Source organism: Plectropomus leopardus, chromosome 8 (genome assembly GCF_008729295.1).
Source record: "Plectropomus leopardus isolate mb chromosome 8, YSFRI_Pleo_2.0, whole genome shotgun sequence".
Taxonomy (NCBI): Eukaryota; Metazoa; Chordata; class Actinopteri; order Perciformes; family Serranidae; genus Plectropomus; species Plectropomus leopardus.
In genome coordinates, this window is record NC_056470.1 from 24,197,581 (window position 1) to 24,211,392 (window position 13,812).

Genomic DNA, 13,812 nt, shown 5'->3' on the forward strand with positions numbered 1-13,812 from the left:
CTGTCGCCCCGTAGAGATAATCAGTTAGGCTCCATCTGGGCCTCATCATCCCGTCTTCCCCCGGCTCCCCCGTCTCTCCCTCCCCTACCCGCAGGACGCTGGCCTCCCCTGCACGTGCTCTGAAGTGACTCCACAGATGGGAAAACCAAACAGGCAAAGTAGAGCAAATGGACGAGTGTCTGGGCGATCATGAGAGGTCTATTTTCTAATGCTCTTAATACCTTAAGAGATCATAGCAGAGTACAGGAACATCAGCAGATATGATTTGATTTTTACGGATTGTCTGAAGAGGATGAAATTCATGAAGATTAAATAACTATGAAAGACATATAGGCTGAGGATTTTGCCTTCTGTAGGGGATATCCTCAGCTGAAAGGAGCTCAGTCAGTAGTTTTACTGCAATATAAAAGAGTTTCACTACAAATAGCTCCCTTAATTTTGACCTTAATTTGTTAATGGCCTGCAAGGCAGCAACATATGAACACAGAGACAAACCGAGACAGACAGAGAGGGAGAGACGGAGCGAGACCTTAACTGCAGCAGAATCTAGGTTAGGCTACTCTCCGCCTTCTCAAAATAATCATCCCCCTGATTACAGATTTCATTTCCAATCCCGTTGCCACCAGTGATCCGATGGAAATTCTGATTCTCATCTCGCCTCACAGCTCGAGTGCTGGCAGTAATCTGAAATCACCTGAGGCACCGAATCTGACCTTGTTAGCAGCTGCAGCGCACTCTCGCTTCTCTGTGACCTGCTACCCTCAGACTGCTGCACGTGACTGGCTGCTGCGGGATTTTCTCTGTTTGACTGCGTATCACATTAATCCCAGTAATTCCTTTAGAGGAAGGAAAATCTGGAAATTTGCATTAGTCGAACTGGCCTACTTGTGGGACTTAGACGAATATGTGTAAAACTATTTCAGTAGGTTACAGAAGTGCGTGACATCATGTCTCGTGCAGGATGGCTGCAGTATCGCTCACATTCCAGGAAAGATGACAACCCACAGGCAGATAGCGAGGATGAACAGATAAACCCTCATACTGAGACGCAGTTTGCTTTATTTAGACGTAATAGCAGTCTGAAATGCTGCTAAATGTGTCAGTCGCATGAGGAACCTCATCTGTGGCAAACTACATTTTAGCACATACCTGATGGTGCTAATTTATTAAAGAATGTCACAAGACAATTTATAATTTTTGATATAAACTGATGACCCACATTTTCAAACAGTTGCAGCTGATCAAATACTGAGTGGGCCGACACACAAGAGCTGAAACATGTTGATTAATCGATTAGTTGAGTGACAGAAACAAAAAATCACGACTGATTAAAATTTGATGTTATTTTTCAAGCTGAAATGACGATAACTGCAAAGTTTCAGCTTCTCAGCTGTGAAGGCGCGCTGCCATTCTTTGCCTTAGGTGATTTTAAACTTAACATCTTTGGGTTTTGTAATCTTGAAATTAAGCAATTCAAAGACATCATGTTGGGTTTAAGGAAACTGAAATAGATATTTTTCACAATTTTGTGTTTTTTGGGTTTTCAGACCGAAGGATCTTTTTCATGCTTTTTGTTCTGAGAACTAGAAACAGTCTTACAAGTGTACAATGACTGGTTGAACACATGAGCCAGTGCAGCACCGGCAATCACTAAATACAGCAATGTAATGAAGAAAATGAAAGAAAAGTAAGGCAAATGGATAAGACTATGAAATCAAAATTTTAGTGAGTACATATATGACAGGGAAAATAACGTTTCATAAGTATATTGATAGCAAAAGTGTCTGTCAATAAACAACTAATGTCAGTAACTCTAGATAAGAGTATCTGTTAAATAACTCTCCTAATACCTTTCACTACACCTCCCCCATCTCCAAAAATCACACCATCAATCAGTAGGAGATGGCATTTGATTAGAAAGTCACTATAGGAGACAGGATTAACCCAATGAGAGAGGGGGAATCCCATCATTATAATCTTGGTATATGGTAAATATCAAAAGGACTCCAATCACTCAAATCTAAGAAGCATGTCCTTCACACAGAAAGTAGAGCCCCTAGCCAAAAACCCTCTGACCCAATGCCTTTAATCTCAACCCCCCAAGCATGGGTTTATGCTACTTTTAGGGGAGGGTGAATTGGGGACGCACGCGACCAAGCCTGTAATCCTGCAGTGAGCTGTCCACCCAATTTATAATTCATCTTTAGCTTGCCATATGTTGCGGTTTTATACACTGAACATGTGAGTGTGGATTATTAATCTCTTGGAAAGCTAATCAAAGGCAGGTATTTAGTCATTAGCACACTGTCTGGACTGGATTTCCATGCGGAGGGCTATAGCTCACATTATGATGCAACATAAGGAAAAGTCAATAATTCAAGAGATTTATCCGTTGACAGAGCAGGAAGTCTGATTTCAGATGAGTACATACATGATGGACTGAGGTTACACACCCTGCTGGGCACCTCTCATGTGGAGATCAAAGTACATAATCACTGATCAAACGCATCATGTGATTGAGGATGACTGATAAAATGAGACATATCATCTCTCATCTTAGGTCTTTTTCTCTCAGCCGTCAGAACTATTTTTGTTACTTCCCCCATGTAATGCTCACACCAGAATGGAGGATCTGACGGTCATAAGATTAACACACGTCCAAAGGTTTAAATAAAGACTCGGGCATGGGTGAATGAATGCAGACTGCAATAAGGAAGGATGTTGTTGCTATGCCTGCATTTGAAGTTTTAGGTATATCAGAACACTGGTTTCTCTGGTAATGAGTTTTATTTTACACCCAGGGTGTTAAATTCAATCTGCTATCAGTACGTTTATCTTTAAGCAAAACAAATGTTGCTACAACAGTGTGACTTCTCATATGTTAATGTTCAAAGCATGTTGAAACAAGCTGTAATCCTTGCATTGTCCTCTAATCTGACCAAAGACACGGCCTGCAGAGGCAAAGTCCACTGATAACAAGGTGAGACAAATCAGGACTCAACGGTCAATCACACGTTATTGCTATGTGATCCCTGTCCAGTAATAAGGGGGAAGAGTTAAGCACTGGGTTCTGAGGGCTACAGCCCTGCTGCTAAGGTTCAATACCTTACAGTGTAGGAAGCCGAATCAGGGAGAATAAAGGTGACAGAGTTCACCGTTGTTGCCCCTGCTCAAAACCCTCTTGCGCATGTTTCTCTGATCCTTTCAGTCGAGCACACGAGGGAGATGGGCTTTAGGTCTCTGACAAGTAAGATCGATACTGCAGGTCTCAGAGCCCCTGTGGAGCTCAAGCAACCAAATATAAAATTCTTGTTTCAGTTTCTGTACTGCTGGCAGAAAACATTGTTCTCTATCATGAAGTGGGAATAGGAAGTGAGTAGGGATGTATCCATAGATACGGTTAGACCCTGGAGAATAAAACCACTGAGTGCATTCAGCACACATACACATGATCTGTACACAGGCCTGGACTTCAGCAAGAGGGCAGGATGATTTCAATCAATACCAGTGAGGTATCTTGAAAACCCTTGCCTTAAGACCAAAACCCAATTAGGAAACTCTGGATTTGGATCTGATTCATCTTTCTCTGGTCCAGCGATAATCATCTCATTGTTAAAGTTTCCATTTAACCCCCCGTGGTCTCACAGCCTGGATTTAAAAAGAAAGTAAAGCTTGCTGCAGGAGGACAGGCAGACGAAAATTGAGAAATGGAGACAGGATAAGACACAGAGAAAAGCCAGATAGCTTCTTTGTTGCTGAGCCAGATTGAACGAAGCTAACCTTAACTATAGAAGTTAACCATACCCTTTGCTTAGCTGTACATCAGTGGCTATGGTATTTTCTACTGGTTGATACATCTTCAAAATAAGATAGACATGAAATAAAAGACATGCACAAACAGAAACCTGGGGACAAACACTGACAAGACCTAGGGGAGAGTAAAAGCAGAAGACATGTAGACATGTCAGTAAAAAGCAAAAGAAAATAAGAATAGGGAAAAAAAAATGAAACAAAAAAGTCTCATATAATGAGAATATCTTTTGGTGTAGCCACAGAAAAGTAAACCATGTTTCAAAAATATGTGGGGGAAAGCCCTCACTGGACCAATTAAAAAAGACAGTGAGATCCTCTGATTGAGGCATAATGCTGACATGATCATCTCCCTTGATAATGACAGATAGGTCGCAGCAGGGCACGCCTACTCTTCAGCACCAGACGACACAACCCCGATATGCTGAAATGTGATCTGCGAATGCATTTGGCAAAAACTGCAGTCTGGAGTGGGCTGATGTTGAGCTGAGATTTTCCATCTCTTCAGCAGCATTCTTGTGCAATGACAAAGACGTCCTGTGACGAACGTTGAACAATACGCTATGTCATTTAGTTGAATTTAGTTAGTCATACAGACGGTCCAAGTACTGGGGTTGACCCTGATGCCAACCAGCAACAGTGAAGGCTGGTCAGTGTTTGAGCTGTCATCGTAGGCGATTGCGGAGGAGGAGAAGAGGAGCAGGAAGAGGAAAAAACAACACTAAATGGATACTGGTGCCTCGTGAGTCACAGCTCACGTGGAGTTGCAGTTAGTAATGATAAACAGAGACGTGCCCTTTTTTGCCCTCTTTCTGTTTGTCTGTTTCTCTTTATTTACAGGCCACTGTGCAGCCAGCGACTTTGAAGGGGCACATTGCTTCGAGGTGTGTGTTGATTCTATATTTAGCCGTCCATTATCAACTGCTCATAATAAAGTTCTCTTGGGGAATGTGGTTAAAAGGCTTCTGGCAAACCACTGATGTCCTACAACACATATGTATGACCTAGACGGCAATTTGACCCACTACTGTACATAACCGGCATCACTGCACTTAATTTATTTCTTTAAGACATAATAGCTCAGTGTTCTGTATAACATGGTTCTCTTGGGAATTCAAACCATGTCACGTGTACGCTCGTTGTAGTTAACTCAATTTACCGACAGCTCTGTTGCTGAATAGTGCATGCTATTCCAAAGCCAACGACACTTGCTATAATGAGTAACAGAGAAGCTAATTATTTACTTCAGACTTTACTCCTCAGTGGGATGGAAATTGAAAAGACAGACATTCTCTTTCATCCCTAAACAAATCCGTGGAGGTTATGATTAACTCTCCGCTGGTTTGAATTCTCCCCTTCTGGCTTTCCTGACAGTTTCTCACCATATCAGCAGCGTGAAAATTTGGACCTTTCAAGCAAGGATTTATTATGGCAAAATTACAAGAGGAGTAGTTTTGGAAGAAACTGTCATATTTAACAGTTCGATATGTGCGAGGCCTTATTTGTGCCAAGCAGAAGTAGAAAGGCGAAAGGAGAGGCTGAGAGAAATGCGAACGAGGGAAGCAGAGATATTAGTTGTTGCCTGGCGCAGAGCCACATTGATTCACTGCATAGCACAGAGCTGTTGGGCTATTATTCTCTCTCTCTCTCTCTCTCTCTCCAACACACACACACACACACACACACAGACACAAACAGGCCTGGGCAATTTCACATGCACACACACACAGAGCCCATTTCCAATTTTCCCAGCGTGCCCTGCGGTCAGCCGAACTGCAGCACCTGGTGTTGCTGTGTTGAGGCTTGCTCTCCCCTCTGGAGATAAAGGAAGAAGAGGCGAGTGTTTTCATGCCTCACAGGGGTTCCACCATCACTGTATGCAACTAACATTGTCATCTCGTACACAGACGCACAGAATGCCGACGGGAAGGAAAACACTACAGAGAATATACAAAAGCAGAGGTTAGAGAAATATATTTACTTCTTAAAAAAAAGAAATGATTTAGCCTCAAGTGGATTGGCTGAATGTTATATTCTTATTTTGAGACTGTAACGGTGTGAACCTCCTAAAAAAAAACACAAAGCTTTGCAAGATTTTTGGATCTTCTGAGTTGCAGGGGAAGGACAGAGAAGGAGAAAACGCCAGAGGGGATGGAGCCATTGGGAGAAGGTACATGCAATTAAAGCAAACACACGTACACTCACTCACTCACAGGTCTCTGCGTACCAGCAATGTACTAATCAGACTCATGAGGCCCTTTACACGCCTCACTGAAGAAGTCGTCCTCAACCACCAGAAATATCAGAATTCCCTAATTGGGCTGCAGAAGCTCAGTGATACAAATTCTCTACATACATTTTCCCAGCTTACATCAGGCTGCAATGATTAAGCGCTCGTCACTACTTTCATCAGACCTGGCTGGGGAAAACTACACCTCATATTTTATTCCGACTTCTCACAGGCCACTAATCTGAAGTCCGCATTAGAGACTCTGTGTGAAGTCAATCCCTTGGTCAGATCAGACCTTGAGATCAAAACAGCTGCATCTAAATTCATCATACGTCTACAAAGACTGGAGCTTTGAGAAAATACATCTTCTTTAGACGCTGAAACACCTGCAAAGAGATCAATCAAGCCTCCTACTGCCATTACGGTGTCTGTGTCAGCCTGGAGGTGTGTTCATGGACTGGCTCCTGGGTTATTACAGCGTAAAAACAGTCATTATGCCTCTGGCAGTGAGCTTAAGAACCCACATCGGAGCACAGTTTATTTAGCCTTCCATGTATATGGTATATAAGACTAGAGCTCTTCCCATACCAGTGTCAGAAAACCCTCCCATAACTAAAATGTTGAATTTCCTATCGGCGACTACGCAAGTCTATGTACCAATTTGATACCCAATAACTTATTTATGAACTATGAAGTCGTTTTTTTACCCGAATAAAACAGCAGTTTTACCCCACAGGAGTGGGGTAAAAAAAATCAATACATGAAAATATTGCGATATTTTGAATGGCAATATGTATCGATACATGGACACCAAGTGTCAGTTGTTTTTTTTCATTATATAAATTACTGGAAATACAAACTAAATTTTTGGTGGCCTACTAGTATAACAAAATCAACTGCTTTTTCAGTCCACAAGATACAATTTGCTATGAAAATTATTTAAGTGAGATAAACAGATTTAATTTTTTTTTTTAAATTATAGATAAAACAGATGCTGGCAGGAGAAAATGGTAACAACTCTATATAAGACGAAGGCAGCTTCTACATGCTACAGAATAGGTAGTATAATGAGGAAAAAGTTGTTTTCATATCACTAATGAGTGAAATATAACCTCGGCCTAAAAACAAACTATGTTCCACTGTCAACGTTTACAGAGGAAACAGCTTTTGGTGGGGCTAAGTGTTTCCTGAGAAGGTTTTTCTTGACTTGAATTACTGTTTTTGTTTCTTTTACGACACCATGAAAAATCATGTTCTGTCTTGTGCAACCGGGTAGATGAACCACAAGGTTTTAAATTCTACTTCTGTCTTCAGTATTTAATCGTGGCAGTCAATTAACCATGAGGAAGCATCTGTTTATCCCGGGCTGTTTATTGGGTCTATTGTTCAACAGCTAAATCTTGCAGAATGGAGGAAAAAGCCAGTGTCTCAAGGGAGAGCAGGGATTCAATAGGTCTGGTATATTGCACCACCATATCGGCGTCTGAGCTGGAGTTCTTTATCATCGTTCACATCAAGCCAATGTTCCATACCAGCTCCGGCTCTGGGCTTTCACAACCTCAATCATTTGCAATGCAAAGACAGCCTTATCTGCGCCTGGCTATAGTCAGCCTGTCGGTTCCCCTTTCTGCCTGACGCTCTGTGGCTGGATGAAATCTCCCAGGTCCACGCGCCCGCACCCCAGGGGAACAGCCGTCGTTATGGTTACTATGCCAATTACAGTGACAGAGCGAGAGGCGTTCAGTAGAGGCAGGGCACTGACACAGATGGCAGTTTCAGAGCTCAGCCTTGCACAGCTTGCTCTCCTCCCTCTTTCTCTGGCAACACTCCTCACCCGTGCGTCTCCAATTTGAGTTGTGTTTCCACAAAGCGCTTGCTGGTCTTCATGCTTTTGAACTATTTGTGTTTTTGCTCTTTGCTCTGGCCAAGCCTACATCATAGTAAACAAGGAGCGATACAGACTGAGTCTCTATTTAGTGTGTATTTCAGCATTTTTCCCACAAGAAACTGCTCCCTGTGGAGGCTTTACGTATGACTCCCACAGCCCCTCGCTGTTACTGACATAAATGACAGAGGAGGGGAGCAGCTGGGGCCACAGCTGGGGCCACATATAAACACACACATACATTTGTAACTGAGACACACCCTCCCACACATGACATGTGATTAAATTCTCCTCCGAAGTCCAAGGTCAGGTTGCAGGAAGGAGGTCGAAAGTGAAGTAGATTGAATCTATTTGTTTGTATATGTGATCGCTACAGTATTTTTAATCAAACCCGTGCTTGCTGCCATTTCACCTTAACAATAATCATTTATGAGATGAATGCTGCATATGAGACCCTAATGCATTTCTCCCTTAACCTCCTAGGCACATCCATTATTACCAAGACATGTCTAGTCAATCAGGCTGAAGCACTGACAGGACGGGGGAGAGACTGCAGAAAATCAATTCGCTTTCTTCCTGAGGTTTTCCATCTAAGGTGCTTCATATGTTGCCACATAGATGCATCTATTCATCACTTCTGATGTGCTCTGTCAAATTTTCCACCACTCCGCTCATAAAAAAAAAGTTCCAATCTCATCCCTGTGCTGCTACTCAACACCGTCCTACTTCTTCATTCACCCTCCGAAACCCAGAAGATGGTCTCTTGGGCAGGACCTGCCGTTGTTCCCAGTCAGACAGAGACTAATGACCTCCCCTCCCCATTTGCAGTAATTAAATCCTGAATGTGACTGCGTGTGCACGCTCTCTCTACCAGTGGGGTAAAAGCTTGAGGCCACGACAGTTTGTAAAGAATGAGGTGGAGGCTCAGTCGCCTCACAACCGCTGTGCACATAATAGATCATATTAGTGTGCTGGGCTGCTTGATAATGACAAAAATAATAATTGCAATTATTTGTGTCAAGTTCAAGATTAGGATTATTTAACAAAATGACTTAATGACTTTGGAAACATCGTGCATTTTTTTCAACTTAGAAAAAAAAGTATTTTTCACAGTAGATTTTCTTGAACTTTAAAATAATTCAGCTGCAAAAAAGTGAAAAACTAGATTATTTAAAGATATATAAAAGATAAAAACGGTGCAGGAGGAGGAATCCCAAGCTGCTGGTAAAAGAGCTGTGGACTGTGATTACTTCGAGCAGCATTTATGTGAATGAATCCCGACATGTATTCTTCTTGATCGTCTAAATAAGTTGCTAAATGCGTCACTGGTCCCTTTTAGAAATAAAGTCACTGAGAGGGTCTGAAAAGATGCTACATCTACAGAGAAAGCCACCAACACAGACCACCATGATAAAACGAGAGAAACATTGCTCAATGAAATGCAGCACAATAATTGTTTTATCTCCATTATCTTGTTTTCATAAGCGCTGTAAGCCAAAACCATAACTGAAAACATAATTTAATTAATCATTCAGCCCTATTAGTTTGCAAAAAGTATTAAAGGTTAAATAGAAAATAGTATATGCAAACAGCAGAAACATTATGGCTTGTATTACCTAACAAGTTCTTTCACTCCCTGTTCAAAAAATACTTTGTAAACTCCATAATACCTTTCTCCACCATCTAACAACAGAGCATTCAAGTGAAAATAATAAAACAAGATGAAAGATAAGCCTAACCCCAACACAACGCCCTGAAGTCTTGAACAAACACTGGGAAACATCCTACTGCTAAGCTGTTGTTCCAAAAAAACAAGAGATTGCTGGTTATTCTCCATTTAAAGTCCCAGCACTTTAAACCCATCAAGCCAGCTGATGGAGGAACCCCTATTCTTCTCCCATTTAAAAAGGGAGTGAACTGGTTCCCACAGGAAACTCTGGCATTGCCCAGTGCCCCTCCCATCCAAACCTCTCTCCCTTTCTGTCTGCTCTCCACATTTCTCAAGGACCCCTGAGAGACTGGCACACATCCAATTAAAACCCCTCCTCTTCTCGCTCTCTGTGAGCCCAAACTCTAATGTTGTTATTGCTGTACAGGCAGCCCCCTGCCTCACTATACAACTCCGTCTTCTTATCTCTCCTCCTTCTCACCCCTCCTCTATTCCCAATTCCTCCCTCTCTTTCTCCCCTGTTCAATCATGCCTGAGGGTTTCAAAGCGTGGGCTCCCTCCATGAGACTCGGGTGCGACACACTGCGACAGGGGGACCCAGACCCACTAGCCTATTTATAATAGGAGCCCGGGGAAGGAGGAGGAAGGTGGCGGGGAGTGGTTATGGAGTGTGGAGAGATTGCAGACATACTGCTGTTCTGATTTAACTGTGGTGTTGTAGTTGAAAGGACCCCCAGGGCGAAGGGACAACCCTTTGAAATTGGGTTTGCTAATGTTTGAATAGGCTATTAAAATGAGGAGATGATTCCAGAATCTGCCCTCTGGTTGAATTAATTTAGGTGAGATGGAAGGTACGACTCTGCCAGTCAGGAGATAACTGAGATGAGTGGACTGTGTAGAATTTCACAGGAACTAAAGAGGGGTGTGCCCCTGAGTAAACTCACGTAAACAAAGAAACTATCTGTCTACATCTCATCCGCAATCGCTTCATCCACTGAACCAAACCACTGAACGCCACGAGACAAATTGAGGAGGAAACAGCGATAAAACTCCTCTTTAGATGATGGGTGGGGCAAGTCATACACAATAGATGTGTGTGCATGTGCGTGTATATCTATGGGTGTGAGCGGTGCATATACCATCTGTCCACTTATAGCTACCACAAGTGTGTTCCTGTTTTTAGCATATGCTAATCAGCACATCATCTAAAATCTTTTGATTCTCTTGGGACATAACATCAATAGGATAAAAACATTCCCATGTGAAAACCACAATAATTTGTGTCTCAAGTAAACATCCCACAATATGGGAAATGTGGACTTCTAATTTCACGAGGACATTAAAAGGACATCAACATCTGTATGTCTCTGATTACTTCCAGCTTTGTATCACAACCATGTGGGTAGTATGTTTAAATATACTGTGGTAAACTTCCCTCCATTTAATCAGCATCCAGATGTCCCAGCTTATTTATTAGCTGAAATGGGCTATTGCTGGGGCTACAAATTGTACATCTGCATTTTCATATGCCCACAAAAAATATAGAAGCAGATCAAGAGAGAGACCCATGTCTCTCTCTCTTCACACTCAGACTAAACTCAAATATAAATACCTGATTCTGTTACTTACTGCCTATATTTTGCCTAAAATGTCTTCAGTCAGAAACATATTTAAGTGCCCTGTTTGACTGTAATATGAGAATTTGTGACCAAGAAGTAACTACCATATTGTTTCTTGTATCCTAAAAATAGAGGCTGAAATGGTACAATTAAGCAGTGCTTTACTGGTAAAAAATACTCCCAATATAACAAACACCCAAAATGAATGATCTTTTTTTATGTGGGCATTTCCTTGCTTAGTGCTCTGTTTTCTCTGATCATGTAGCACCAATTTAAAAGTATGCATGTCTTTCTACTGCATAGACAGTCATAGTTTTATGTAACTACCATATTTCCACAAGTGAAGTACTTTAAGATTTAGATTGTAGGTGGAAACTTACAAAACCACCTAACCAATGTATGACTAAGCAAGCTGCATTTGATTCAGCACATACTTTGAACACCCACTGTCATAAAAAACTACTGACAAAAGCTTTTGAAGCACAAAACATTTAGTGCAGTCTAAAGCTGGGCGACTCTACGTGGCTATTGAATGTCGGTTCCTGTCTCTGTTGCCGTGGAAATGGCCAGAACATTGAACGGAAATGCAGCATAATGAGTGTTTATGTTAACACAGATGGGAAGGCAAGCACATTCCTCTCATTAACAAAACTGTATTGTAGAAACGTATTCCCTGCAAATCAGAGGTGACACAAGTAACTTGCCTGATGAACCTCATGTGGTCATGTCCTCTGATCCACTAAAAAGATATCCGGACTGATACAGAGCCATAATTCATGCACTTCCCATCTGCTATAATAAGCCAGACTCCTCAGGAGTAAACAGGATGCAGAGCAGGGGGGCTGGGGATGCCAGTTCTGAATTCATCTCAATAGAAGGAAGAAGATTTGATGGAGCAGAGATTTGCACAGACTCAATAAGAGTCTTTATGCTTGCAGGAAACCCATAGAAAAACATAGTCATTTACAAGTTTTATGTGAGTGTGTCGTTGCGTGTCAATCATGTTGCTTGGATTCTGTGGCTCAAGCGATAAGGAAGGTATATGGGCAATCTAATGAAGCCCAAAGACTTCAGCTAAAGGTATGATGCAGGCGGGGTTCAAAACAAACACTCACAAAATACAATACAATGAATTACGTCTGGGCAATATCCACGTTACATACCGTTACTGTGATATGAGACCACATACCGTCTGAGATTTTGGATATCGTCATATCATGATATGAAACAAGTGTTGTCTTTTCCTGATTTTAAAGGCTGCAGTACAGTAACGTGATGTAATTTTCTTAACTTACCAGACTGTTCTACTTGTTCTAATACTTCACCCACTTAGGTCATTAAATCCACACGACTGCTGATAATCAAAAATCTCATTGTGTTAAGATTTTGTCGAAGTACAAATACTCATCCCTAAAATATTGTCACAGTATCAATATCTACGTATTTCGTAATATCGTGACATCTGATTTTGTTGCCCAGTCCAGCATTTATGAAGCTTTCGAGGAGATTTATTGAAATATTGTGATATATACCATGTACCGTGATATAGCTGAAAAATATTGTGATATTATTTCACGGTCATACTGCCCAGCCCTATAACAAATACAACCATACATTGAACTGATAAACTAGACTTAATAGCAGCTTGCAGGCCTAGAACTAACTGGACCACAGCTTTCAATGAGAAAATAGAGTATCTATCTCACATTATGTAACATGGTAGCTTGAGTTACCAAAAGCGTATACAGCAAGGTAGTATTACTGTGGGGTAAACTTACCTAACACACAGGCTTGTGTCTTTTTACAACACAGACAGTGGCCATTATATAAGCCCACAAATAATAATTTTAATCAATACAAAAATAAAATATCCAAAATAAGCTCATCGTAAATAAAAAGTCATAAAAGTAAGTCAAACGATTGGTTTAGATTTACCCAGTTGGTGATACTTAAAACGGGAAGCAAGAGACAATGAAACTACACAATACAGACAGCTGGACATGTAGGAGAGAAGGCATAAGTAGCCATTGTATTTCTTACACACACACATATACACACACACACACATATCTAGCTTAGTCACGTGCATGCACACTGGCTTCTTTGTTGACAGATTTATAACAGTTTAAAGTTGATATGCAGAGAAGGAGAAGGGAAACTGGAGACCGACCTATTGCCAGATTGAACCATGTTGTATTGTCAGAAGCACGCAGCTATTACTATGACCTCATCCTCTGCTTTTAGCCTGGACTACTGCCTGATCTGGCCCTGGTCTTCAGTAATTGGATTACACTCGTAGATTCATGACCCTGCTAGGCTGCCATAACGCTGGTCTACGTGCACTTTTGACTTCTGTGAATGTTTTAAAGAAATCTTTTTACTAGGGTGTTCCAAACTTTGTAAATGTAAATATTTGTAATTTTAAGGCTTTGCAATATGGGGGAAAGGGAGGGTCAAGCACAGTAAATGCTTAACATAAAGCTACTTAATTGCTGCTTGTCAGGGTTAAATTTAATAATCATACTTTAGATTACCTAATAACTGAATCCATATTTACTGCAGCCAGGAGACAGTGTCTGAGTGTGACCTGATGACGCAC

General features: G+C 41.4%; 1 protein-coding gene across 3 annotated transcripts in view; it reads right to left on the bottom strand.

The window, feature by feature from the left end:
* LOC121946470 (protein bicaudal D homolog 2-like) overlaps positions 1 to 13,812 on the bottom strand; it is a 48,075-nt gene that overhangs the window by 27,363 nt on the left and 6,900 nt on the right. The gene's annotated exons all lie outside the window — the stretch shown is intronic.